The sequence below is a fragment of the Rhineura floridana genome, chromosome 3 (genome assembly GCF_030035675.1).
Source record: "Rhineura floridana isolate rRhiFlo1 chromosome 3, rRhiFlo1.hap2, whole genome shotgun sequence".
NCBI lineage: Eukaryota > Metazoa > Chordata > Lepidosauria > Squamata > Rhineuridae > Rhineura > Rhineura floridana.
Genome location: NC_084482.1, coordinates 24,200,662 through 24,213,286, shown reverse-complemented (window position 1 = coordinate 24,213,286; position 12,625 = coordinate 24,200,662). Strand labels below are relative to the sequence as shown.

General features: G+C 42.7%; 1 protein-coding gene across 1 annotated transcript in view; it reads left to right on the top strand.

Annotated features, from left to right (window-relative positions):
* The window catches only part of MAP3K12 (mitogen-activated protein kinase kinase kinase 12), a 126,205-nt gene that overhangs the window by 81,651 nt on the left and 31,929 nt on the right, over window positions 1–12,625 (top strand). The gene's annotated exons all lie outside the window — the stretch shown is intronic.

The window sequence follows — 12,625 nt, the reverse complement described above, 5'->3', positions numbered from 1 at the left end:
ATGTCTCTCTCTCTGTTCTTCCATCCATCTGTTCATCTTTGTTTTTACTTCTCTCCCACTTTTCTCTGTCCTCTTTATTTTCTCACTGCCCTTTAATCTCCGATGTCCAGCTGATTGCAACCACCCCAACCTTCCTCCATGTAAAGTCATCCTCCTTTTTTCTCAAGAAGGAAGTCTGCCATTAAGGCTGCAATCCAGTACATGTCTACTCAGTAGTAAGCTCCATTGCGTTAAATGGGACTTACTCCCAGGTAAGTCTGTATTGGATTTCAGCCTAAGACTGTCATCTGTTTGGCTATCACTGCTGAAAAGGGGGTTAGGCTGAAAATGGCTTGGCAAAGACTGATTCATTCAAGGAAGTAATGACTATGCTGGGCAAAGAAAATTCCCTAGACCAGAAAAGTGTGTCCTTTCCCCCAACCCCGTATGCCATTGATTCCCCTGCTGAGAGGCAAAACCAAAACTGGAATTCTGTAAGGCTCCTGCACACATACACACACCTTATTTGCTTCCTTGATGAGAGGGGTGAGCTTAGGATAAGGCAAAATCAATCAAGAGAGTAACACTGTTGCCCTGTGCCACCCTTGATGCCACATGCTTCTACAAATGCCAGCTGCAAGGAAGAATCCACATGGTGCTTCATTTGCATACACACAGCTTATGAACCAATCACAAGCCTTGCCAGCAAAGTACAGGACAGCAGAGAGAGAGAGAGAGAGGAGAGAGAAAGAGAGAGAGAGTCTGCAGCCAATGGCTGAAGAAAGAAGAGTTTACAAGGGGATGCTATTTTAAAGTGTGGGCATAGCCAGGTTCTTGGGGCAGAGTCCAGCCTTCTGTTGTTAGTGACACAAAGCCAACTTTTCTGCAACCGCCAAGGGAAATATGAGCTGGGCCTCCCTCTTGCTTTGTGCATTGTCAGTAGAATTAACAGTAGCACTTTCTCACACTGCCTGGGGTTGCATCAGAGTTCTGTGGCAAGGATCAGAGTTCTGTGGATGGTCAGCTGTCACCTGGATCAATTCAGCCTGCTCCACCACAGCCTTCTTTACATGACCTTGGGCAAGTCATGTAAGGCTGGCTGGTCTTCAGTTCCCCATTATGGGATAATATCCCTGTCCCTGCTTCTCATTACAGTGGAGCAATGAGGAGAAATCCTTTAAAAGGCTATGAGTCAGTCCACCTCTAAGGGGATAAAGCGCTGCATAAGCATATTAAAAAGTGAGAGAACCATGTAGTGAGAGGTACAAAGAAGAGAAGAATGGAGTCCTAAATATTGCAATGGAATGGAAAATCTGTAAAAAAAAACCCTAACACAATCATCAGTGTATGCGTTGTTTTTATGTTTGAACATCTGAAAAGGTGAAAGTTAAACATTTTAAAATCCCATTATTCTAGTGATGGAGTTAAGTGCCCACCCTCCATCTGCAATATGGAGATAATAATTCAAGCCAACCTTTTAGGGTTGTTGGAAGGCAATGTAAGAGGAACGTTCACTAATGCACTAAATAAGTGTGGTGTCAGTATTATTATGCCTCTATTGAAATCAATAGATTGCCTTGGGTGGATTGTGCCTGTTAATGGCTAGACAACTGTCTCCCCAAAATAAGTAGAAATGTCAGTATTCTTAGATAGATTCCACTTTCTGTAGAGCTCAGAATTCATGATCTAAAAATGTAACATGTTGAAGAGATCTCTCTAACTCAAGAACTTGCATACTTATACATCAATAGACAATGGCCTAATGAAATTATCTCCTTGTCTACTCTCCCAAAAATAGTTACTTGAGAAACTTGTTCTATTCTTTCCATCACTGCAGCTGTATTGAAAATATATTCTATGTAACTTTCCCTTCTGGCTGCTAAAGAGTTCTGTGTGACATAGAAATGTCTGTAGTGCACCAATAGAAATTGAACTTTTTTTAAAAAAAAACACCACCTTACCATTATTATTATCATTATTATTATCCACTCTTCACCCTGAAGTTCCAGGATGGGTCATAAGAGTTTAAAATACATAATTGAAAACAATTTTTATAGCTGAAAATGAACCCCTTTCATTTTAAGTAAGAATTCTGTGCAACCTAGAAGCTTTCACCTAATTTCATGCTGGCCAATTTCTTTTTTCTTTTAATGCAAACTTTGCTCATTTTGATTTTCTTTGCTATTGCTAACTGTGTGTGTGCATGTGCGTGCGTGCTCGCACTGGGCTGGGGAAGAGTTCACTGTAACTCAAAAGATTGCAGAATACTACAATTGCAAAAATGTATAAAAATGATGTCACCTTACCCACATTTTGTCTATAAGCAAAATGGATAATCTGTGTTTAAGATACTGCCTGAAAAGAAGAACTGGGCAGGGTTGGAATTAGAAGGATAAAAATGACTATTTGTCACCTGCTCTTGTGACCTAGTCTCCATCCCATGGTCTGTATTTGTTGCCTGAGCTGTTTATTTTTAGGTTTAAGCACTCTGTCTAACCCAGCCTTCCCCAACTTGGTGCCCTCTAGACATTTTGGATTACAACTCCCATCATCGCTGGCCATTTTCCATGCTGGCTGGGACGGATGGGAGTTGTAATCCAACAGCATCTGGAAGGCACCAGACTGGGGAAGATCGGTCTAACCTACCTCTATGCCTGTTCCAAGCTCTGCCTTTTATCCTGTCTCTGACACAAAGATCTTTAAAGCATGTCTAGACTTCAGAAGGTTAAGCACAGATGCATGAATACATATACAATTTTGTAAGGCCACTGGTTAACCCTTCCCTGGGCCTAATGTACTGTACCCGGTTTGTTCCAAGGTATCTTATTGTAGGCTGTGTGTGTCAGTGAGGGAAAAGCACTTTGCAAGCACAGGCAGGAAGAACAAGTAGAGTACTTAGACTGGCTGGGATATGCTGATGCCTTCCTATCACACTGTCACACGGCATTGGCCAATAGCAAGGTTTCCCTTTTATAATGCCTTTGAGTTTGCTGCCAGCTGGCAGTTTTGCTCAGAGTGCAGCCTAAGCAGGAGGAAAAGAAAGAAGATGGGTTCCAGCAGCTAAAGGCTTCTCATAGGCTCCCTGAACTGCAAGCGACAGTAATGTGATCTGTTTTGGTATTCCCACTTTGGATGGTGTAAAATGATGCAAGCTTGTAGGTTCCACAGAATTCTTCATCACAGAACAGAAAGGGGACTAATTCTCTGCATTCACTTAGCTGAATGCTGCACTGCTCTTTCCCTGTCATGGTTGCAAACATGGAATAAATTTAAGCAGTGCTCCAAACCTAAAAGAGCCAGGCTTGCTTCTGATGCTAATTGTCCCGATTTGTACCTTAAAGGTAAGAGTAGGAAACAGAAGGGGAAATAACCAATTAGAGTGACATGTCTTTGCCATTTCTTAAGCATCTCTTCAGGTCTGAATAGGGATACGTTTCTGATTTCCCACATAATACATGTGGAAAATACATGATATGTATTTTCAAACCTGTGCATGTGCTTTGGACATTCCCCGTTTGCTCCTTTAAAATGTGAATAGGAAAGGCAAGTGTTTCGGAAGCAAACCCAGAGCAAACCCACAGCAGAATATGCAGACAACAAAGGAAGCAGATGGTTGATAAATTCAGCACCATGGAGAGAGCTTGGGCCACAGCAAAACATGGAGAATTAAGGGCATATCACTATCTACATGACAAATGTAATAAACCAGTTTCCAAGTGGCTCCTAGCAAAACAATTTGGGAGACTATAATACCATTTAGAGAGACCAGAGCCTTCCCACCCCCCACCGGTTTACAGACCACCTGTGGTTATGGAAGCCTTTTTCAGCCGAAGAGCAGAATAAAAATGCTGATGACAACGACAATTCCTCAGGAGGCAACTTACTGATTCTACAAACTGAGTGACTATCACGACAAATAAAAATGAAAATGAAAAATTTAAAAATGGGCCTATATATTGAGTATGCATGCCAAAGGCACAGATTCCTCTGCTACAGAAATGAAAGAAAGGTGCTTGACTTTTAACATTATTTGTATATTTGTGACATATTTAAAAATTCACATGTCAAAAAAAAACTTTAAATGTTTTGGCAGTTTAACTTTAAATATATCTAGCACTAGACCCTTAAAACCTTTCTGAAAATCTTTTTTTGCTCATCCCTAAAAAAGAATTATTGGATTTTAGTCCCACAAAGAGAAAGGATCAGGCTTTGCTGTTGGCTGCTTTAAACCTGACCACATGGCATCTTGCTTTGTGCAAGAAGCCATTGATCAGGAAGAATGCAGAACCAGCCCCCCTCCCCACAAACCACTCTTGGCCAGGTGCACAAGGATAAGGGCTGCTCTTCTTGTCCTGAAACTCTGCATAGGTAGGTAGGCATTGATCTATTTATTCTGTAGTTATCAGCTGCTTTACACATCCAGAATGGCTTCAACTGGCATGGATACATTAAAAACTATATGATAAACAAACAAACAAAAGAGTCCAGTGGAACATGATCAAGTGGCCTGTTTTGTTTTGTTTTTAATAATAAAAATATTAACCAGTACAATTGATTTTTTTTATCCATGCAACTATTAACCTCATAAACTCTATACAAATGAGATGTGTTTACAATACCACAAAAGCATTATATAAGTGTATATTGTCTTGATCTTTATCATTCTAGAACATAATGAAAAGTGACCATCATTCCAAAAACTGATTTGATTGATCATTAGATGCTATTCTGAAGTATGTTGTTGTTGTTGCCTGCCTCTGTCTCTTTCCCATCCCTTCTTGCAATTAGGAACAGAAGAAGAGCCCTGCTGGGTCAGGCCAAAAGCCTGTCTAATCCTGCTTCCTGTTTCCCAGTGCATCCTGTGGGAAGGCCACAGACAAGACCCAAGTGCAACAGCACTCTTTCCCACTTGTGATTCCCAGCACCTGGCATTCAGAGGGCTACTGCCTCTTGGTGGCAGATAGCCCTGTGCTGAGGGACGGGACAGTCCTGGTGGAGCAAGAGCAGTCACCTGGCATTGTCTTCACCTGTCTCCCTCTTCCTTTTGTTCTTTCGATCACTGAACTGTCTTCCACAATCCTCCTTCCCACCTGACAAGTGGATGAGGAGGGCAAGTGGAGCTCTGCAGTCTTCTCCAGCTTGGAGTTGGAGAGGGCACAGAGACATTCCCCTCAGTTGAATGGTGCTTTGGGGGGTTCCAAACATGGTGCAGCTATGGAGAAATGAAAGGGGCTGTGGCTTTTTGGTAAAGCACATACTTGGTTTGCAGAAGGTCCCAAATTTGATTCCTGAGGTCTCTAGGTTGGGCTAGGAAAGACCCTCTGTCTGAATCCTTGGCCAACAGTTACCAGGCAGTGAAGACTCTGTTTCTCCAAGTTGATGCCTTCCAGTTGTTTTAGACTGCAACTCCCATCAGCCTCAGCCAGCATGGCCACGGTGGCTGGGGCTGATGGGATCTGTAGTCCAAAATGGCTGGAGAACACCAGGTTGTAGTAGATAGTGCCAAGCTAGATGGACCAATTGTTTGAAGTGTAAAGCAGCTTCCTTTGTTCCTAAGATCTCTCCCCACCTTTAGTGGAGAGGAGGTAGGAGTTAACTGCTTGAGCAGTGGGTGGCCAAGGTGCTCTAAGCTCCAGTCTTTGGAGGTGGAGGGAAAGGCTGGCATTGGGTGGCGGATGACTGAGGGATTCTGAGGTACCAGAGCCAAAGGAAAACATGTGGGTGGCAGAGACCCCCAACTGCCTAGCACTAAAACCAACCACAGTTATAAACATAGAGCTTGATGAGGGGAGCAGGAGATTGTCCCTGACTTTATGAGTTCAGTGGGACTCACTCCCAGGTAAGTGTGTATGGGGTTGCAGTCACCTGAGAGTAATCCCCATTGAACATGGTGAGTGTTACTTCCAAGTACACATTCAAAGAATTGTGCTAAAGGAGAGGGGCAGGGTCTTGGTGTTCAGGAATGCTGGCTTGGACATGAAGGCCAGCCAAAAGGTGTGGACCCCGTCACTGAATATCTCTTTTCTGAAAAAGATATGTAGAAGTTTGTGTCATTATGGTGTAGTGCCTAGAGCAGCCTTCCCCAACTGGGTGCCCTTCATTGTTCCCATCAGCCCCAAACATCTGGAGGTCACCAGGTTGGGAAAATTGGGCTAGGTTGTTGTGCTTACGCTGGGAAGACTTGGGTTCAATCTCCACGCAGGTACAAAGTTCACTGGGTGAGCATGGATGAGTCACACTCTTTTTTAGCCTAACCTGCCTTACAGGATAAAATGTTTCCTTTCCTGACCACTTTCAGGGACAGGTGAGATGAAAACACACTAAAATAAAAATACCTTGAATTGTTTAGATTTTCACTCACCCCAAGGATTGAATAACACACACACACACATACACGATCAAATGAAAATGATCAAATTAAATAAAATCCTCACTATTTTTAAAGGACCTGTATAACACATTATAAAACAATGCTAGCTTAAATTTGGTCAGCAAAAGCTTGCCCTAACAAGATGTTGAGCTTCTGTAGCGTAATAGTTGACAGCAGGGCTGGGGAGCTCTCCAGATGTAGTTGTAGATGTAGTTCAACCATCATCCCTGAACATTGATCATCTTGGCCCAGGCCTGATGGGAGTTGATATCCAGCCATATCTGGAGGGTCGCAGGTTGCCCATCCCTGGTTGAGAGCATGAGTAATGAGCTGGATGCACAGCACAGTTATGAACTGACCAGATGGCCTTTAGCAATCTCTGTAACATGTGAACAATAATGCTGGCCTGCCTTAAAGAAAATATGCATGGTTGTCTGCATATAGCTATAGATAGATATACAGATATATCTTGCTGTATCTTAGTACAAACCAGGGTGATTGTTGCAAGGATTGTTGAGATAATCTGCATGAAAAGTTTCAACAAGAGCTGTCTAAATGCTCAAGGTTATTAAAATCTTTTAGCACTTACGAGAAATGCTCGAGATTGGAGTTAGGGGATGGTTTTCATGGCTGTTCATGCAGCTGTGAATGCTACACACATACCGTAGCTAAGGTGTGTGTAAAGGGAGGGTGGGAAATGATGCCTTTAGAAGATTTTGATTTTGATTTATGTAGCACCACCAATACGTGCTTTTCAAATAAAGATACTGAATCTTTGAGGATTTTAAACAACCTGGTTCTCATTTTCTTCTTAAAAGACCAAGGTATTTAGGTACGGTTTTTGATTGGGGGGCAGGGTTGCAGTGCAATATTTTTCTTTAAAAACAATGGCAACAGAGAGTCTTGGGATATGAAAAGAACTGAGTTCTTTGGGGCCCATTTCAGACCAGACACAGATGCAGAATCTCTTTTACACACCATAGAACCCTGGCCTTGATCTCCCCACAAAAGGAAGCTCCACTGCCAACAAAAGCACCTCTCCACAGGCTCTCATCATGCTGTCTCTGCACACAGATGCTTTCGTCAAAAGACTGTTTTCCACTGTCTTTTAAAAAAAACCCTCTCCCACCTCCATCACTTCTGATGCACTTTGAATTCTTTTCATCCTGACAAATGGCTGTCATCTTCTGTTTCTCATTTAAAATAAAATATCCAAAACTTGTTTGTTCATTTGTTTGTTTCTTGCTGATCCTATCATGACCATATTTGTAATGGGAGCTTCCCTCCCAGGGCTAATACCAGGAAGAAATGTTTTTTTTAAAAGCCACCCCTTTCTTTATGCCATGTTGCTGATTCTCCTAGGGGCTGTGATTTACAATACCGAAAAGATTCACCAGCTATTAAGTGATGCATTTAGCATTGTGTACAGCTTGGCCCTCTTGCTTGTAATTAATATTAAATATTAACATTTCTGCTTTCAAGGAATATTAATAAGGTAATAAGTAAATGAGTAAATAAACATGTAGCACTTTGTTTTAAAACAGGCAGTCTATCTAAAAACATTTTGATTGATGGACTGATTTTATTTAAAATATTTATATACCACCATTCCACACTGCAAAGCTGCTAACATAAATGTATAAAATACAATTCAGATATAAAAAACAAAACAAATCAGACTAACAGTGTAATCCTACACATGTCTACTCAGAAGTAAGCCTCATTGACTGCAATGGGGCTTATTCCTAGGTAAATGGGAATAGCATAAAACACACACAAATAATGAATCCAAGCATGGATAAGAACCAGCATTTGATCAATGGAATCGCAAAGGCGTCAGGGGGGATGCATCCCCATGGCTCAGAGACTCAGTGTGAGTTGTTTTATTCTTATATCCATTTTAACTTTTCTGGTGCTAAACTTTTTCCTTGCTAACCGCTCTGATCGTGTAATCCCACTGGCACTTTTAAGACCATCTTTGCTGTCTTCGCCAACACACTATATTAACATGAAAGCCTCTTAGCATCCTTTCTAAAGGTCTTGTGTCCTTTTTCTTCCGGCCTTCCATTAAGCTTCCCTTTTGTTCCAGTCCAGGAGTTCCATCTCCTTGATCAATCCATTTGTTTGAGGCTCCCATAGATGTCTTTGCAGCTTTTCCCATGCCACACACACCCCCCACCTCACCACCCTTAGGCTGGCTTTGACTCTTTCTCTCCAATCTCTTTGGGTAAGATTTCTTGTAAGTCCCTTTTAGAGACCTCCTTTTGTTCCACTGCTTCCAAGGAAACAAATTTAGAAGAAACCTTCCAAATTGTTTCCCTAGGAGCCATTTTTAACTTGTGTTTAGATTGCAATTGCTTTGTACTTTGCTGCTGCTGCTGAAATCTGCACTGTGCTCGGAGCTGTACCAAAGGGCTTGCACTCTGCTTTAGATGGGCAGGAGAGGGAAAGTTGGTGGGGGGAGACAGAGATTAGATGGGCAGTGGGTGGTGGGAATGAGTTAAGATGGAGGTTGTATCAACAGTAGAAGGGCAGTTAAGATGGTGCAAACAAGGAAGAAGTAGAAGACTAGAAGAGAGAAACGGCACAATTGATAGAGATGGAGGACATTTTGTGCGAGAAAGCAAGGCATGGGAGAGAGAAAGAGGCCAAGATCGCTGACAGCTGAGTTTGCCCAGGAGGAGTGAGAAGGGGCATGTGGGGAGACAAGAGAGAGATAAAAGACTTGCACACACAAAGAAGCTAGAGTCCTTCCAGATTGGAGGGGGAGTGATTTGGATGCAACATGTCATGGATGCAATAATACTGCATTAGTGGTGGATTTATGCTGGACCATCCACACATCACTCCACTTTGTTGTTCCACGTTGCTTCCTCAGTGTTGCGACATTATTGGAGGGCCACTCTAGTACTATAGTGCACAAATTGGAAACGAAGCAATATGTCCATCCCAAAACCTTTGCAGGTGGAGTGCAAAAAGTATTGAAAGTGGGAGCACGTATAACTGCCCAGATACCATTGTGCATACAAATCATCATGACTGCACAATAAAAATGGCATCTGAAGGCCCTACTCTGCCTCTCCCACACAAGAGGCACTGATGGTCGCCAACTTGGATGGCTTTAAAAGAGGATTAGACAAATGTGTGGAGGATAAGGCTATCAATGGCTATTTGCCACGATGGCCGTGCTCTGCCTCCATAGTCGGAGGCAGTATGCTTCTGAATACCAGTTGCTGGAAACCGCAGGAGCGGAGAGTGCTCTAGTGCACAGGTCCTGCTTGGGGGCTTCTCACAGGCATCTGGATGGCCACTGTGAGAATAGGACTAGGCTGATCCAGCAGGCTCTTCTTATGTTTGTGTGCAGCTGGGTGGGTGGGTTGTGCTTCCAGACTGTTTCTGTTTTGCAGTTGTGATTCACTCACATATTGGCAAATTCAGGTTGCACAATTCAAGTTGGTTTGGCGCTCTTGTGCAACAAACCCACTTCCCTCCCCAAACCAGGCTTTTTAAAATAAGGAAACTGATAGGCAAATACATTGGAAAGTGTAGGATAACAATGGCTTGATGCAATCTCGTATAATATCCCCATAAATAAATCAAAATAAATGTGCAGTAAATAGCCAGCATTGTCTAACTATCCCACAAGCTTTGCCCCAACAAATCAGGATGCATGCTCAAAAAACAGGTCACCTCGAAGTGACCTGTGCATGTACAGTATGTGTGTGTTTATAAAAATGGTTTTATTTGGAGTCATGGTCACCATTATTAGAGAACCTGAAGGGATCCAACCCCCTTTTTTATGGTGGCCCCTTTAGCTACGATTTTTAGGAGGCTACTTGCAGTGGGGGGGGAATAAGTTGGCTAAAATTGGAAGGAGTGAAGGTGTGGAGCTTGTAGATTTCATCCTTCCATTTTCCCCCAGATTTCAAGCACTGTTCACAAAGTTATATGTACTCTTAGATGATGCAGTAAGTCATGCATATGTTCAGAATTGACACATAATTGTATGTTTCTCATCCAAGGGTTAGCACAGCTTGGCAGTCTCTTAAAAAGGTATCTCAGCTTTGCCTTCTTCTGTTCACTTTGACAAAACATGCCTTTTCCCTTCACATAGGGATTTCCTCCAACCTCCAGCATTTGGCATGTAAGATTTTAGCTCATGTAATTGGGTGGGATAGCATCTCACAGATAATTACAGGAAGATTTTTGGTATATGATAATAGGAATAAAACAAATCTAAATCTATGTTTTTAGACATCTATGTTTATTATTTTGAATATTACCTTCCTCATATTAAACTGTAGCTCAGTGGTGAAGCTTCTGCCTTGCATGCAGAAGGTCCCAGGTTCAACCCCTGGCATCTCCAGGTGGGGCTGGGAATCTCCCCTGTCTGATTGCTGCTGCCACTCAATGTAGACAGTACTGAGCTCGATGAACCAATCGTGTGGCTCAATATGAAGCTGCTTCCTAAGTTCCTAAACCAGTGCTTTTCAGTTGCTCCAGTCTGCCTAAAGGTAGGGCTGGCCTTGCCAGGAAGCAGTATATTAAATGGGCTGCCCAGCACTGTCCTGATAAAAATATATATATAGTTGGACCTTTTTTTAGCTTAAGAGTGAAAGGAGCATCCAATTTTAATTGAAGGAAAAAATAAATCTGTGCCCTATGTATAGAAAATTTGGGAAACATTGTACTAAAGGTTTTCAGAGGTGGGGAGAAAAGTAGTTTGCATCCCAAGATGCTGAACTTCCATGGTTTTACTGCATGGAACTATTTAAGGCAGCTATCGCACTGGGAAAGAGTGGGCAGATCTAAAAGCCTAAGGCTTCAAATGTTTCTTCAGTGTCTAGAATGCAGAAGGTGGTGCTGTGACAAACGACAAAGCATCCAACAAAGTTGCGGAGGAGTGAGGGGCACCTTCCATGCAGTGCAATCTCTTTTATGGCTTTCTGTAATGTGATAATAGTTCCCATCATCTAGTTCAGATGTGGGGAACCTTTGGCCCTCCAAATGTGGCTGAACTACAACTCATATTATCCCTGGCCATTGACCATGCTGTCTGGGGCTGATGGGAGTTGTCATTCAGCAACATCTGGAGGGCCAAAGGTTCCCCACACCTGACCTAGTCCAAGGATGGAGAACAATGTGACCCTTCTATATGTTGCTGGACTAGCACTCCCATCACCGCTGATGATAAGCCATGCTGACAGGGACTGATGGGAGTTGGAGTCCAACAATATCTGGAGGGCCACAAGTTCTTCACACCTCTGTCTTAGGCTAAGGGAACTAAAGCTAAAGCTCAGTAGTAAAGCACCTGTTGTAACATAAGAACATAAGAAGAGCCATGTTGGATCAGACCAAAGGCCCATCAAGTCCAGCAGTCTCTTCTCACAGTGGCCAACCAGATGCCTAAGGGAAGCCTGCAAGCAGAACCTGAGTGCAACAGCATTCTCCCCACCTCTGATTCTCCGCAACTGGTATTCAGAGGGATACTAAGGTACCCTGCAATGACGGTAAAACATATCCATTATGGCTAGTAGCCATTGATAGCCTTATCCTCCATGAATTGCTGTTTTAAAGCCATCCAAGTTAGTGGCCATCTGTACTCCTTGTGGGAATGAATTTTGAAGTTTAACCATGCATATTGAAGGTTTTGAGTTCAATACCCGACATCTCCAGTTAAAAGGACCAAGTAAAAGCTGATGGGGGAAGACCTCTGCTGGAGACCCTGGAAAGGCACTGCTGCCAAGCCAGAGTAAACAATATTGGGCTGTTCATGGAGAGCTTCCTAGGTTCCTTACTTGACCTGTGAGAATTCCCCATGAATCTACCCACTCCCTTTAAGAGGACGCAGGGAATGGAAAAAGGTGTTCCTGGTAGGTGCCCCACAAACAGAGAGCTTCCTTCTCATGGAAGCAGGTCAAAGTCCAGTCTTGAGCATTTTCCAGAAGCCTTATAAGTCCACCAGGTCTGATCTGACTTTTAATGGCTGGGTTAAGCTGGTATGGAGTAATTTTAATTTGTTGCTGTGTACAGTGTTATCTGGTTTAATGGCTATTTTATTATTATTTTAATTAAAAAGTGGGGATTTCTTCTAAGTGTATCACTGTCCAGAGCCCTTGGGGAGAAAGGGCCCAGGCTAAAAATATTTTTGAGTGAATGAATACATAAATAGCACACACTCATAATGAGTGGCTGTAATAGTGGCTTGGAAGTGGGGTTTAGGGGAAAGAGTAGTGATTCATTTATAGCCTCTGGGTGGTTTTCAGTGTTAGGCCT